The following is a 17,098-nucleotide window of genomic DNA, read 5'->3' as shown; positions in this document are numbered from 1 at the left end:
CTCCCCGACACACTCCTTCCAGGGAAATTGCTTAAACTAAGCAAAGAATTCAATTTTAATTTGCATAAAATATTTATCAAGGCTTTACGCAAATTTCTGAGCTGCTCCTCTTGGCTGCCAAGTTTAAAATTACTAAGACATACAGAGGTGCAATATAGAAACATGTGAAAAGCCCATTAGCCAAAGCCCTGATGACCACTTCAGCCAAGCACATATGGACGAGAACAGCTAATAGAAGAGAGCCGGCCAAGGCCATTTTTTTTTTCAACCAGATTGTTTTTCTCATTATGTTTTTATTTCTACCTAAACTGTTAATTAGGCACTTAGAAGATTTTTTATTGAGGGGTAAGTGTAACAAGCTGGTGCGTTTTCCCTGCCTCCCTCCCGCGCGCGGCGGCGGCTGCGGGCCCTGCCTGCCACGGGAGCTGCCCATGGCCGGGGTCCCCAGGTCCCGCCGGGCACCGAGCGGGGACACGGCGGCGACACGCGGGCTGCGTGCAGAGCACGTGCTGCTGCCGCTGCTCTGCCCCAGGTGCCACCGTGCTGCGCCGGGCACAACCGGCAGGGACGCATCGCAGCATCCGCCCGGTGGGACCCCCCGCCCCTCCGTCTGCTGCAGAATTGGAAACTTCACAGTTGTGACCCTGATGATGACGCACGGGCTGGGAACGTCCCCGCCGGGAGGCTGCTGCAGTGGGGGACCAGGGTCCCGGGTCGGTCGGGGTCTGCACGAGCAGCCTCCGAAAACGGCACCCAGGGCCATGCCTGCGCCCTCCACATGAAAGCCTTCTCTGTAAGGGCTGTTCCTTTGGTTGTTTTGCATCTCTTTTCTCCGTTGCTCTTTTTAAACTTGTTTTTAATTTGTTATTCTCTTTGTGGGCCTCCTTTATTTTTATTCTACTTTACCAAAAGCGCCCGGATTTTATTCCCATCCCAGCCTTATTAGCATTTTGGTCTTTGATCTCTTTTTAAAAGGATTTACACCACAGTTTTATTATTCAATTTTCCAAAGTGTATTTTCACATAATCTACAGAAATGGCTGAGACAAGAAAACTGCACAGAAAAGAGAGCTGTTCCCCACAACGCTGCGTAAATGGGGCAGGGGAAGGTGTTGAGGTGAAGACCTGCAAAAGGGACCTTTTGCCCTCCCCAAGGGGCATTTGCCGAGTCGCTCATGGCTCTGCTGCAGCAACGCTGGTGCCTGGTGAGGGACACGCTGGAGGTGGCAGAGCCTGCGTGGGGAGGCATCGCTCTGGCACTGCATCCCTCCGTGTCACCCCGCCTCGATGCACCTTCCCGAGCATCCCGCATCCCTCGGCGCTGGCCTGGCTCCCGCCACCACCCGAGGAGCGGGTTTGGAGCGGAACTGCCCGGCGTCCTCCACATCGCCTTCCACACCGCACAACCTTTAGCAGCTCTTTGCTAGGAATCACTTTCTAATGAGCACAACAAAGTGATAACAATTAATGAGGAAGCAAAGCATTTATTTCTGAGCCCTAATTAACATTATCCCAAGCATTCTCTCAATGCTCTTTTGATGTCATAAAGCATGCTGGAACTATAAATGAGCTGTTCTCCCATTAACACTGCCATGCCCCCATCCCCTCCCTCTGTTACCCAGACATTAACCAAACCACTACATTCACGGGAAGTTAAAGGCCGCATCTTTATTCACAACAAAACAAGATAAACAATCTGCAGGTGGATTTTGCTGCAAAGTCCCGGCATGGAAAAGGATTAAAATCCTGATGCCACAGCACTCGGGTAGGGCACATGGTGTGGACACGCTCACGGGCTCCTATGCCAGGCGGGGGCATTTTCCAGCCTCTATGACCTTGTGTGCAGAAGTGGGTCTCCACCATCTGAAGTTCACTTGAACCCTATTTTTGAATGGAAACATAATTCTCTTCCCAAGCCAAACCATCCCTATGAGGAGGCGAAGCTGCAGGTCTCCATCCCTGTCTCAGAAGTCTGGACCCCATTGAGTTGATGCCACAGGAATACCCCCTTTGTGTCCAACACCCCCCTCCTCAGGGGTGACACAGCCGCTGCTGTGCGGGACCCAGCCAGCCCGGGTCGGGCACACAGCACAGCGCAGCCGGGTTGGGGCGTAATGAATCTCCGGTGTGATGCTTTCCTGCGCTCCCGCAGAGTGCTGGACAGCATGTCCTACAGACCACGAAATACACTCCTGCAGCTACCTCTGGGATGCAAACAGGATCCCAACAGCCTCCCAGATCCTTTGTTTTGGGGCTTTTGTGTTTTGCTGGCACCACATCGGGCTCCGAGGCCGAGCCCTGCAGCCTGGGCGCAGGAGGGGATGAGATCCCTATTATTAGCAAAGCACTTCAGCAGCACCTGAGTTAATGTTCCCATTTTCATGGGTCTGCAGTGGTGAAATTGCAGAATTCCTCTCGGAATACGACATGGAGATGCACAATTTCCTGCCTTACATAAGTCAAATCCATATCTGTTCCAGCCCAACTTGCATTCGCCTTGCAAAAAGGAAACCTGCAGGTACATGCCAGGCTGTTACACGGAGATCAAGTCACTGCCAAGACCGATTGTGTTCAAATACAGTATCTCCCAAGTATTTATCTGTTTTATGTGACTTATCAGGTGCCAGTGAAACCTCTGTTCTTGACGGGGTAATGCAGGCTTGAAGGCAAAAGAAACCCTCTGGCTTATACCACATCCGTTACTAATCCACCGAGACGCAGCACATCAATAATAACGTTGGAGAGGGAAGGAGCTGTCGCGGCAGCCCCTGCACAGGCGCAGGCTGCCGAGCTCTGGGGACCCCCACAGCAGGAATCGGTGGATGAAACTTCAGTCTGGGTGGGAAGAGGTCTGTCCTGTACGACATGGGAGTCTGTGCCCAGCAGCAGGGCCCCGACGGGGAGGGAAGTCAATCCCTCGGACCCCCAGCTGCCTTTACAAACCAACCTCTGCCTGTGCTTCCACGTGGGAGCGGCCGGTTCGACTGTTCCCCACCTCAGCAAGGAGCCGCGCTGCAGAGGGGAAGTGCCTCTTCCTCGTTCGTTGCCTTCAGACTGGTATAATGCCACCATTTTAACGTGCCTCTTCCCAGGAGGGAGCGTGGGACAGCCCGTACCTGCTGCTGTGCCCTGCACTGGCAGGTCAGGCTGCTGTGGGGTCCGGGGCTCAGCGCCGTGCCAGCCGGGGGACAACCCAAGGACCCCAGCCCACGCCAGCGTCTCCCGGTGACAGCCCACAGCCCTCCCTTCCCACGCCAACCCCCCGGGGAGCCCCGCACACTGCTGGCACCCCTAAAAACCTCACCGCCTGCGGCACGGGGGACTCCAGCACTCAGGCATTTAGGAAAATATTTTAATTTTTCAGGGGTTGAGTGAGAAGGAGAAAATTGGTGATAACGCCTGTGCAAGGAGAGCTCAGCTGAGCATGGGAGAGGAGCAGCCCCGGGTCCCCGGACACCTGGAAAGCAGGGGACACCCGAGAGCCCCCTGTGCAAAACCAGCACCCTGCCCCAACCGTTCATCGTTAACTCCCATTTAAAAGAAGAAGGAAGCTGTGCAAACCATTAGAAAGATAATTGGTGCCTCCTCTGTATTTCAATAAAAGCAAGGGACAAAATACCATGTATGTGAAATAACTACTTTAGGATAACAGCACCCGTCACCTTGACAACTCGGTCAGAGGTCTCGGCGCGGCGGTGCCTGCTCAGTGAGGTGTGAGAAATAGAGGACGCCGGGGACAGGGGGAAGATACTTGTCTGACCAGCGGAGATGTGAGGACCACAACAGGCTGTTAGCTACAGGATTTCTAAACAGAAAGCAGCTTTCATGAGGCAGCGTTAGAAAAATAACCCCTGCAGGGCCAGTGGAGCAGCGGAGTGAGCAGTCCCGGCTGAGCTCCCCGGTGCCGGCGCTGGCTGTGCCATGACACGGGGGCGTGGGAGAGCCCGGTGCCTCTGCCAGCAGAGAAACAGGGTGTGAACAGGCACAGGGTGCTGGCATCTGAGATGGGGTTCAGCCCGTCCCGGGGGGTTCCCCTCTGCTCCCCCATGCAGCGACTGCAGCAAGTGCACGAGTCACCTCTTTCCCTGCCCCACGTCCCGCTGGGGCCAGGAGCTGCCACGAGGTCCGGCCGTGGGCTGGGGCAAGGTGCCTGCGTGGGTCACACACATCACAGGGACACGGCTCCGCCAAACATGCTCCAAAACACACCAACACGTAAAACAACATAATATTGCAAACAAAAGGTGACAACGTAACATACTAATATGAACAGACATAAAATCAATGGGAATTTCTATTTAGGTAGGAAATCAATAGGAATTTCAAGGTAGGAAAAAAGGAAATTACTTACCTTTAATTTGAGCTCTCTTCAAGTCTGGTTCTCCATAGATCGGCGGCAGGGACTGGCGGGCTCAGGCGGGGTGGCAGGAGTGCTGCATGGGCCGATGGCGGTGGCACCTCCGGGCCGCTCCAGGGCCACGTGTCACCCCACTGAGATCCCTGCCCTGCCCCGACTGCGGCTGAACCATCCCACCGGTCCTTGGCACCTCTGCCTGGTGCCCAGCAGAGCTTTGCTGGGTCAGGCAAAGTGGAGGCTGGTGGCGACAGAGGGGGTTTGACATGTACCTTGGGCACTGCAGTGTCACCAGGGGAGAGCCGATGGTGACACGGGCATGGCAGCCTGGGACTGTGCAGTGCCAGCTCAGAGGTTCAATTTCTAGTGTCTCAATGCAGCACTTCAGTGGCAGCGTTTGCAGAACAGGCCATTCTTGGGAAGAAAAAGTCAATGGCAGGTACCTGGGATGTGGTGGTGGTTCAGCTCTTACCCTGCAAGATGATCATGCAAGTGGGCTCAGCGGTCCATGCAGGGACTCTTTGTCAGGAAGTGTAGTGACAGGACAAGGGGTAATGGTTTTAAATTGGAAGAGGGGAGATTTACATTAGATATTAGGAGGAAATTCTTTGCTGTGAGGGTGGTGAGACACTGGAACAGGTTGCCCAGGGAAGTTGTGGCTGCCCCATCCCTGGAGGGGTTCAAGGCCAGGCTGGATGGGGCTTTGAGCAACCTGGTCTGGTGGAGGTGTCCCTGCCCAGGGCAGGGGGGTTGGAACTCGACGATCTTTAAGGTCCCTTCCAACTCTAACCATTCTATGATTCTATTCAGAGCCCCTCTGATTTCAGCGTGCCTTGGCTCAGGCGCCCAGCTCTGGCTGTGCGATGATCTCAGAAAGATGAGGGCCTCAGTTTGAGACCCTTTGAATTGAAAGATGTTACAGAAGTGAGAAATTATTATTATTTTGTTAAAAGGAGAGCTAGCTGCATCTCAAACTCTGCCCCTTTAGTGACTGAAAATTAAAAGACTTCTAGAAGTAAGCATTAGTATTCCACAGAGGATCTGGAAATCACCTCCTGATGTGGTTGAAGGTGGAAACAATTTTAATCCATTGTTTCCAGATATATTTGCATGCAGCAGCAAAGCCCGATGTACCAGCATTTTGCATTTCACTCATTCATGAGTGCTAAAATGGTCTGATGCATTTTAATTTAAACATAATAGGAGGGAAGTGCGAGCTTTGGTAAAAAGTGGGTGAGATTGCCTTCGCCAGGCGAACGCAGAGCCTAAAATGCAGCTGCATCTCTGGCCGTAGAGCAGGAGGCAGGAGGCCGGAGCTCCCTGACTCCATGCCTTTGGCTGCCATAAGTTCTTCCACAGCGTCCAAAGGCACATTTCTCTTCCCCCCAGTCTGTACCAGCACCGCCCCCCCCGCAGCCACAGCGCCTCCCCTGGCAGCCCACCCCACCAAGGTAAGAGCAGAGTAAGGGCAAGGTCCATCTGGCCCTGGAAAATTATTCCCAGGTTGTGTTTCCACTTCTCTGCAGCCATGGGCTGCTTGAAACACACATTAACCCCAGGTATAATGGCATTGTTTGGTATCATCAACAAGGGGAGATATTTTCAACAGAATATGAACAGAATATGAAAAATAACCATGTACAAAGGATTTTCTTGGCAGTTCTTTTGTTCCTTTTGCCAAAGGTCCATATGATGCTCTCTCCCGCCACAGAGGTGTTAGAGCCCTCCTGAGGGGATGGTATCTGGCAAAGTGCTTTCAAAAAACCGGCAGTAGTGAAGTGCAGGTTCGCAGTGCAGCCTGGCAGTTGTCCCAGCTTGGACCTCTGTTAGATGGAAAACCAACAACAAATCAGCTCCACTTGCCGAGGACACTAAATTGAGGTGAGCACCGAATGAGCTAGAAACAGCAAGAACAAAAATCCAAAGGATTTTATCATCTTTGTAGCAGAAGGGACATATGGTAAATAAAATTTAATGCTGCCAAATGGGGAGAGATGCACAATGACCTAGGAACCATAAAGCAAAGAGCAACATGAATGGAAGTGAACTGGTGCAAGAGGGAGGATACTGAAGATAAGGAAACAACTGAAATCATTACAAAAGCATCAAATGCATCCATGGATGTGTGTTTGCAAAATAGCCCCAGCCCTGGCAGAGCTGCCGGCATCGCTGGTCCAGTGCCACATGGAGACTGGCTCCTGCAGGCATCTATTGTTCCTGTCCCTTTGTCTCTCCCCCGTATGGATCTCGGGAGCTCCCTTCATTCCTGGCTGCCCCTCCCTGGGGCTGGAAGGGCTGATCTGACAGGGCACCTCCTCCGATAATGGGCTGGAGCTGAATGGCTCTCCCTGGGAGAGAGTCCCCTCTATGAGGGGTTTCATTGCCTGGTGTTAGACTGGACTTCCCACTCTTCTCTTCTGGCTCCTTAACTCCACCAATCTTTAGCTCTTCTGGGGCAGCGGGGCTTGTCCTGAGCCTGAGTGGTGCTGGGGTTCGGAGACAGGCACAAGGCATCGGGACTTTCACCTTTAATGAATAACACCTTTTTTTTTTCTTTTCCCACCATGGAAACCGCAGCCACCTTCACATTTCCCTGCAACACCACGTTTGTGCCTAATTAAGCTCTATTAATACTAATGAACAGGCTCACCATAGCCCATCACTTTAGTTCTTAATCTAATGCCATGTTGTGACACTTGTTCAATGATGATTTCAGCCCATGAATCAAATCATTGTGGTTCAACCCATATGCCCAGCTCCCTTCTCACGTGGGACCAGAGAGAAATCTAGTCCAGAAAACAGTAAAACTGGTTAAGAAGCTTTTAATGAAATAAAAAATCAAACATGAGGCATTGGTGTCCCAGTGCTAAGCATCAGTTGTGGGAAGGGTCCGGACAGAGGTCCCACGTGGCACAACTGAGAGCTTGGATGCGGGCACACAGCCCAGAGGTCTGGGGGGCACGTTAAAGGAAAAGGGGCACGGAAAAGGGGCAAAGAGTGACACTGTGAGGGAAGGTATTATTATTAAGGAAGCTCCCACAGTCCTTCTTTCTTTTCTTTTCCCCCTCCACATCCCAGAGATTAACCTAATCCATTTATTCTGGGAGAAGTCACTCCTGCACCCCGAGTACAGGCTCCTGGGCAGAATGTTTTGTGTAAGATTTGTAAACTCTCAAAAATATTTCCCCTTCACTCCCAAAGTTTTTGTGGAAACAAAAATATCTTCTCTTCCTGATGTGTCTCCGTTGCTTGTTACTTAGTGTAGTGGGGTGATGCATGATTTAATTCTCTCTGTATCTGCAGACAATTTGCAAACTTTCTGTTTTCCTCGGGTACCAGTTTCCCCCACTGCAATGGCCATAAAGCATCGTGTCTGTGCTGGGTGCCAGACCGTAACCTCCATTTCTGATCTCTCTTTGATGCTGCTGAATTATTCAGGTGGGAGACTACACTGAACTCCAAAGGCTCAAATAAGAAACATAAAAGTTAGAAACTCTAGGTTTTAAGAAGTACTGGAAGTAAAAAAAAAATATTTCAGCTGGGTTGATTTATGTTTAAAATACCTAAATATACAGCTGCACTGATCGATTTGAATTGTGTTGTCATGCTGGTTGGCAGAAAGAGATGAGAATTTTCAATATGTTAAAGTGTAAATGTTGTTAAAAACACAGTATTAGAAGATTAAGATTCTGACCCTTTACGTTCCAATGATCGTAAAAATAAGACTTCCAGCCCATTAAAGAACAGCTTGCCGAGGCATTGCACTGAATCACTCCGCCACCAGGATGTTATAACCCTGTTCTGGCTTATTCATAGGCATCTGCTTATGTGGCATCTACATCAAACTGTGAATGCAAATGTAAGTCGGAGGGTTTGGATGTGCTTTAATAAACCCTGCCAGGTTCCCCCTCCTCACCTCCGAGCTCAAGGGAGAACGTGGCTCCCGCAACCGTAGGACACCTGGGGACTCAGTGGCCACCAGCTACACCCCGTCCCACTGCCTGTCCCAGACCTTCCCCTCACAGTTTTTTCTCTCTTTTTTATTCATTTTAAATTAACCTTGCTGTGTATTGGCTGCAGGGAGCAGTCAAAATCTGGACAACTCAACAGAGAAAGCCCCATTGATTAAAGTTAATTAGGCCTTACTTTTTAGAAGACCGTGAGACAAGTAGCTGCTCTGCTGTGCACGTGGAGCTGTGTCCCCGTACGCAGTCAGCGGTCACAGCATGGGAACCACGGGGTCCCCTCGGGCGCCCAGTCAGGGAAACACTTATTGCCATCTAAATATTTTGGTCATCAGGCTGGGCTGTGCCCCGCTCCCTCACAGGGGGCTGCTTCTGGGTGTGGAAGAGACACCCACCACCCCAAAGACCTTCCCAGAGCCCAGGACCCGCCTGTCCCCCCTCCACTGGCTGTGTTGTGAGTGCAGGCTGGTCCCCGGAGCCGGGCGCTGGGCTCATCTCACGGCAGGGAGAGCTGGAGACGCGCAGCCTCTGATCCTTCCAGCAGTGGCAATTATTTAATCTAACAGGAAGGATCCAAGCACTGGAACTTTTCAGAGAGATTTAATGTTTTATGACAGACCGAAATTGTGTAATGAAAAAGCCTGATTTTGTGTGTGGGAAGTTACTCAGAAATAAAATCTGTGCTGGTGCCTGGGGAGGCTGAGGCAGATGAGGACCGGAGCCACTCCCCAGCCCGACCTTTCTCCCAACCACCCTCCTCCACAGGACAGCACTTCTCACTCATCCCATCATCACCATCGCCAGCACACGGCCTGGTAGTGGCACCGCAGGGGCCAGCAGGGATGGCAGGACGGGTCTCCAGCCAGGCTGCACCCCCAGCGCCCTCCTTGAGGACAGCCAGGGTTCATCACAGAAACATGCAGATTCCAGCTCTTATTTGAGGCAGGTTTGAAATAGCAGTGAAGGTTATTGAAAACATAACCAAAGCTCCTCCTTATTTCATTAAATACAAATGTGAGTGGGGTCATCAGTTTTTATAGGGGCTCGTAAAGCATCCCTCTTGTTCAAATAGGCTATCAAATCACCCAAGGCTTCTCTCCGTGAGGAGTGCAATAAAACCAGAGTTTCTTCTTTAAGAAACTCATCTCAACATCATAATAAAATAACCTTAAATAATACAGTATGGAGCAGTTTTTCAATAACATAATTATAGGCTTCCATTTTTTTCCTGGCAGGTCATTTCTTGGTATCTATTTTGGATGCCATATTGCAGGGGAAGGGGGTAGGGAGGAAAGCAGGGGAGGATTTTGAAGCATGTCCTCAGGTCACAGCAGATCACCTTGTCCTCTCCTTTGTGTGACACAGGCGTGGAGAGGCCTGGGAAAGCTGGGCCAGCCACTGCCAGCCCATCTGCAGAGCCGGGACAGCAGAAGAGAAGGTCAGCTCTGCGCTTACCAGGCTTTCCACAGGCTGCCAGCCGCGTGTCTCAGCACCAGAGGTCCCGCTGCACACCTTCTGCTGAGCAAACTGGCAAGCAAGGGGATGGTCAGGGTTTTAGGTGATCTTGTGTCTGTGGAGGATGAAATTCTTTGCTGTGAGGGTGGTGAGACCCTAGCCCAGGTTGCCCAGAGAAGCTGTGGTTGTCCCATCCCTGGAGGGGTTCAAGGCCAGGTTGGACGGGGCTTGGAGCAACCTGGTCTGGTGGGAGGTGTCCCTGCCCAGGGCGGGGGGTGGCACTGGATGGTCTTTAAGGTCCCTTCCAACCCAAACCATTCTGTGATTCAATGATTCTATGAAGGAGGAACATCCGTTGACAGTGCAAACTTGGACGGGGCAGCAGGGGTTGGTATCATTCGAAACCCTTACAGTCATCTTCGTCCTCACTTCTGGGCGATGTGAAGCCTGGGGCCTGCCCAGAGGACATGGCTGTCTCCTTCCTCCACCACGGGAAAGTGCAATTCCTGCAGGAGCATGCACATTTTGCAGACAGATTAAAACATTTAGCCGCGTATCTGTTTTCTGCTTCTTTTTTTTACGTAATTGGTGGCTGACCCGCCTGTGCCATGGTGTGTCATTAGTCCCCCAGGAAATGGATTGCTGGGCAGAGAGTGGGTGGGCTGGCCAAAGGGCAATGCAAATGCTGTTTATGTTTCAGACCTGTCACGTAAAGGGATTTTAACCCTGTGCTTATTTACCTAAGCTGTATCTCCCCTTTACTTGGAGTAACACTCTGATTTTTAATGTACAGGTGTCTGCGGGGTGTTACTGATTCCACTTGGGAATTCTAGCTTCAGTTTTAGGGAAGGTGTATTATTTTTTGCATGCTTACATTTGAAGATTAATTCACAGATAATAACTGCTAGATGTTTGCAAACGGCTCTAAGTCTGAGCTACTTCAGGGCAACACACACAAAAAAACTCAGACCAGGGTGATGTAATTTTAAAGCCATCTCCTATATAACAGTCACATGCCTGGGTGTACGTACACACACCCACTGTCCCGCACACCGTACATTCGTGTAAAAAATCAATCCATGTACATCATCTGCACGTTTGCAGATAATACAAAGTTGTGTTTAAAAAAAAGAAAGAAAGAAAAGCCTCAAGTGGCAGAGCAGTTAAGGAACTCCTAGGTGTTTTTAATAACATTGATCAGACCAAATGAAAAAAGCCAGAGCAGTGGGAGACAGGAGCAGCCAGCAGATGCTGACATTCTATCACAGCAGACACATATTGACTAGCGGTCTGAACAAGTCACTCACTCATCAGCGGCCAGCCTGATTGAGTTGCCTGCAGCCAGTAAATGAGCCTTCCATCCACTGTGGGTCGAAATGAACTGCAATCTTTTCAGACCTCGTTGTTGGCCAAATGAGAGATTTAAAACCCCGGAGGACTCCAAATGAATTTACCAAGGAGCCACAGTGACTAACAAAGCTACAATACATCAGAGCGCGGGGCAGTGGGTATTACACTTACTGCTGGGTGATCAGCACTGGGTATTACACTCGCTGCTCGGTGATCAGCCTGCGCTGAGCAATGCAGAGGTAACCAGATTAACCAATGCGAGGTGTGTAAACCTTTTATGGTTTCTTTAAGGATTTAAAGATTTTGATGAGAAAACACTACAAGTTTCCCAGGGGAAATTTGCTGTTATTGATTTAATGTTTGCTTGCATGCTACCTGTCAATTTTCCAAGAGCTTCAGCAACAAAATTCTTATTTGATATTTGACAGACCTCTTGCTAGTTTGCATGAGCAGAGCAGTGGTGTGCGCACAGGCAAAGGAGAAGAGAGGCACGGGTGCTCTGCAGCCACCCTTTGAACCAAGACCCAACCTCAGGCTAAAACTAATTCCAGGACTAACTACAAGCTCCAAACTCTTCAGAAGATGTCTACGGACAAACTGGACTGGCTGGATTTGTCAGTCAAAGGAGGAAGTTTCAATCTTGTTTAGGGTCAGGTTTGATTAAGCATCCCATGTTCATGCGAATGCATGTCCGTGCTAACACGTACATGGTCACGATGGAAGAAGGATTTCACTTACTCTTCCTTCTGACAGAACCGGATTAGAAAGTTCAGGTTTCTCAGGTCCATTCTGGCATCCCAGAAGAGTGTTTGGTGAGCTGAAACCAGAATTGTGAGAGGAGCACACAACACTCTTGGGCTCAACCAAAGCCATCAGAGAACCTCGAAGCAGTCAAATGCTGAGCTTGATCTGAATCCAGTGCAAAGACCACGGAGGGCATGAGGGGAGAACAATTCCTCCCGCCCACATTCCCTGCGGGTATGAGAAGGGATTTCTGGGGTTTCTCCGTTTGAAGGACCCAGCGTGCCTGGGAGGAAGGGAGAGCGCTCTTTGTCCAGCTCCTGCCTTCTGGAGATCAGCGCTGCTCCCCTGGGCAGTGATTATTCCACTGCTAACATTTTCATGATAACAAATTGTTCGCTGGCTGGGGAGACAAATGCAATGCTCCTTCCCTCTTACAGCTAATTCCTCCCCCTGCTCAGGTGCTGACCTGCTGTCTCCCTCGCTGGAGGAAAGCACCATCTGTAATGATTCAGGCCAGACTCCGCTCCCCGCTCTCCCTCGGTGCTCTCTCCAGTCAGTGCACCCCCAGCACCACACAGTTCTCTTGTTGGGTTGCTTCATTCCAGCTGAATGTAGTAAAATGGTTTGTCATCTTCATTTTTTTTTGCTGCAGTGTCCTGGAGGAATATGCCCCAAAATGCCTTCAGCAAGAGCCTCTAATCTGGAAGAGTCATTTCTCCCTCTGCCTCTCGCAGTACAGGAGCAATGCAGTGGTTGCTGGCTGGAAAATTAGCCCAGGGAACTCTCTCCTCTGCCTGTCTCTCACCTCATTAGACTAGTGAGAAAATGTAATTGTGAGTCTCTGAGGCTTTTTCCTCACAGGCTGGTGGGGGCTTGTGCTTCACAAGGGCCAGCGGAGAGCAAACCCCTCACCCTGACTGCCCACACTACACCTTAGCCAAGCTTCCACCGCTGTGACACATCGTCCCCTGCATAAGCAAAATGCAGGTGGGTCCCCCCGCACTCTGCTGTGGCTGCCACCCCCTCCTGGAGCAGCCATCCCTATGCCACCTTTTGTCCTTGGGCAGAGACCCGCATCCCAGCGGAGGGGCTGCAGATGGGGGTGCCTGCGGGGGTGGGCACAGCAGGGCCTGGCCATCACCTCCGGCTGCCAGAGGAAGGACCTTCTCCATCAGGAAGGTTGGTGATGGGAGGGCAGACACTGGCTGGAGAGGCAGCAGAAAGAGCCACTGCTGGGGCTGGCTGTCCCTGTCCCGTTGTGTGGAGATCTGCCTGGACCGTGAGCCCTGGCCGTGCCACTGGCCGTGCTGGGCACCGTGGTGGGGGCGGCTGACCTGGCACAGGTGCCAGTGGGCAGGGACCACGCTCGGCCATGTGTCCATGGGCATCGCCTGTGGGGGGTTCCCTCCAGGGGGTGAGCGGCGTGGGGATGGCCACGCTCTGCAGCCCCACAGCCAACCCAGGAGCAGCCTCTCTGGGAGCCAAGGGGTGCCCGGGCACAGGGCTCCGCTGGGGAGAAAGAGGGACCATCCACTGCTGATGTTGGCCATCTCCAGCTCCTCTGTGGTCAGATGCTCCTGGTGCCATGATGGTCCCACCAGCACAGCCAGCGTGGGGGCTACAGGGAATCAAAGAAACTCAATATGGCTGTGTGCCTTAAATCTCATCCGCAGCACCAGTCCTGACTTCCTCTCAATGTTATATCTGTATCTTCTTTTTCTGGGCTATTCCACCCCAGATTAATTTCCCTGAATGCTTTACCAACCCTCTGGTTGCTAATTGCAAGCACCGAACGTTTGCTGGGAAGTAAAGCCACAAGTCCAAATAAAATGGAAAGCCTCTGCACGTGAAATCCAAAATAAAGAGGGATGTTATTTACACCAGACTCCTGACGTGCACACGTGTGCGTGTGGATTTGGCGAGGTTAACAGAGATTAATACACAGAGGCTGTTTTTGGTGTAGAATGGGAAATGCTGAGGCTGAGTCTACCAACAACTTCAGAAATAACATGTCTGCCTTGTATTTTAAGGCAGGAAGCAACGCCTCAGCTGAAATCACTTAAACAAAAAGATTGCAGTGAGGGGCATAATGCAAGAAAGTAATAAGGTTTAAAACAGGTCAGAGCCCTTTCCCTGCTCCACTGCTCCTGAGTGAGATGCATTATTTAATGGTCTTTGGTCACCGCTGATATACTGTTGATGAAATAGATGATTTTGTTCAAAAGAGCATTAGAGAAGAAATATACAATACTGCATTACATTCCGGCACAGTTCTCTCTCTGGTAAAAGCCGATAGATTGAAGGTTTTTCCTCTTGACAGGAAAGCAAAGCAGTTGAAATGAAAAGTCTTATGAAATGGCAAATACAAATGGTAATAATGCCACCATATTCAAAATTAAATTGTTGTAATTTTAGTTTCTGAGCATGGCAAAGTAATACAATATTCAGCACGGGCTTGGGGAGCAGAACCCTTTGGCAATAACGACACTGTCTCATGAGCTAACCAAACAATCTTTTATAAAAATGTAGAGTCTGATGGGTCTCTCCATCAACCATAAGAGCTGTTGTGTTGTGGATACCCCGGACATGGAGTGTACGTGCTGCAGTACGGCGCTTAACCTAGAGATGTCTCCCCTAAAAGAAAAAAATGCTTTAACTGTCCAAATGTGTTGAATTAGAGAGGGGACCAACGGCAGTCGCAGCCAGACCTCGGTGGTATGGAGACAGAAGCTGCCGAGCGCAGCGCTGGCTGCGGGGCCGCACTGCAGAGCCTCCTCAGCACTGCTAATTAGCACCGGGGTGCCAGCGGGGCGTAATCAGGGCTGGTCCTGCCTCGGCTTCTGCTCAGCAAGTTTGTGGCACCAGGAGCCTCCTGGTCCCTGTAGCAAATGGGCAAGTGTCTGCCTTTCCCACTCTTCTTGCGTCTCCAAGCCACTGCAAATAGCTCTGGGTATTGAATCTCTGTATTGCATCTGCACCATGTTTGAATAGCCTGCTGACCTTTCCCAGTAATGCCTCTTTTATAACCTTCATCTTCTGCCGGGGTTAACGCCATCCCTGTACTTACAGACCAAGAATTCAATGTGTAATGATAACATGGAGCCCAGCTTTCCAGCCATGCAATTATTCTCTCCGCACCCCTGTTTACGCTGTGACTTTCATCGTGGTTAAATGCTGCTATTTTCTTTTGCCAGGCCCTGGGAGAGACTTGAGTTTGCCCTCGACAGGTTCAAGTCTCTTCTGCCAACAGAAAGATATTACAATGCATATAAATAATGTGTGTGTCAGTGCAGGCTTCAGCTGGTGGGGACCCAGACCCTTGCTCAAAGCGGCGCTGGGAGTGGGGGGGCTGTGGAGGCTGTGGTGGACCCGTCCCAGGGAGGGTGGTGTGTGGAACCACCAGCAGCCCTAACCCATCCCTAGGGAAGTTCTGGAATGACCCTACGGGCAGAGGGAGTTCCCTGCAACAGGGCTCACCCCACTCCTCCTGCCCGTGGCAGTATCCCTGGGTGCTGCATCGGTGCCACGGGCAGCAGCGTGACCAGCAAACACGGCATTGGGCCATCATGGCCTGAGGTCCAGCGGTGACTCCCCCCGGGGCCGGGCACCCCCTGTGCCAGGCAGCCCAGCTCCGCAGGGACAGGCACCAGGCGCGCCATCCATTACCCAGTAATGGGGGAAATGCAGCAAAAATGGCAGTGAGGGAAAGGAATACATCACTGGTAATTATCTCTAACCAGAAATCTCCTCCACTGCTCCAAGCCCCATCATTCCAGCCCTATTCTAATAAAGTGACACCTTTTTAATTATGGTAAGGACAAATCTGAAATTCCGGTAAGTAATTAGCATACATAATTTGCCATCTCTGACACAATGTGACTTTATCACAGACTACCTCGGTGCATGGGAGTGCAAGGCTGCTGTATATCCTGTTTTAATTTTAGAGAAACCCAAACTGTCCATTTATTTTTATTACAATGTATTTCTCAAGTAGTTGAGTGGACAGCACTGAGAGTGCTCCGAGAGTGCAAATAAACAGCAGCAGCCTTGGAATGTTAAATTTAAGGGTTGTTTTCAAGAACAGGACACTTAATTTAACAATAAACTATGTTTTTATGTACCTCCATGATACCCACTGTTACTGAGAGCACAAGCTGGCTGGGCCCATTTTTAGGTGCACGGGACCCACTGAGCCATTTAGCCTGGTTTATTTTCAATGAAAAGGAAATGCCCATCAAACCGGAAAACACTTCCACGTTGCAATCAAATTATTTATTTGCCCTTCCAAAGGCTGCTTCCAGTTTTATTGTCTTTTCTCAGCTCTCCCCTGCTATTTGCATGCGTGCTCCAAGGGTGGTGCTTGGTTGTAGTAATGGGCAGAATATTAAAACCTGTAAACCGTGGCTATGAGAGATTTTTCTTAAAGAATCGTAATCTTTTGCAGCAGTGGACACATGATGTGGTAAGGTTCCTATTTTCCCTGCGACTCCCAGGGCTAATATTCCTGCAGCTAATATATTTTTGAGAAATGTTTACTCCAGGCTAAATCATGAATATTTTAAATTTGAGCCCTGCTGTCCAGTTGTGATTAGTCAGATGAGCTGCGTGGTTTTGTTTCTCCTTGACGAGTGGGCAAGTGCTCCTCACCGAAGTGCTTGTTTATGGCCGGGAGTGTTTGATAGCTGAGGTACTAAGACACGCAAAATAAGCGCTGTTATTGGGGTGTGCTCCTGTGGGTGTTTGTAGATGGCTCAGCACAAACACCCTCCTGCCTCTGGAAGCGTCAGTGACCGAGACAACAGCAACTGTTCAGGAAGAGGGAAACAAAACCTATCTGAGGGATGAAAAACATGAACAAAGCCGAGCTGCGTCAGAAATATCAGCTGTGTGGTGCTCTCAGCAGAGACCAGCGCCTTTACTCAGCACGGAAGGAGGAGGGTGATGGGTCTGGGCAGCGGGGTGCAGGGCTGCCGGGGGCGCTGGGCAGGAGACACAAGTTGTGTGAGCCCGGCTGGGCTTCAGACGGCCACCCAGCCCCGCTTCCTGCTGTCTTCATGGAGCCAAAGTCAAATAAATGAGGGCCGTGCTGTATAGCGAGGTAGGACGGGAGCTCTGCAAACAAGACAATGGCAGCAGAGAGGGCTCGTGGTGCCGCGGAGAGACGTGCCCTGCAGCCCACGGCCGCTGCCCGTAACGCCGCGTTGCTCCACAACTGTGACTATCCATCAAG

The sequence above is a fragment of the Numenius arquata genome, chromosome 19 (genome assembly GCF_964106895.1).
Source record: "Numenius arquata chromosome 19, bNumArq3.hap1.1, whole genome shotgun sequence".
NCBI classification, from domain to species: Eukaryota; Metazoa; Chordata; class Aves; order Charadriiformes; family Scolopacidae; genus Numenius; species Numenius arquata.
The sequence above is the reverse complement of the archived record's forward strand: the minus strand, read 5'-3'. Positions refer to the sequence as shown.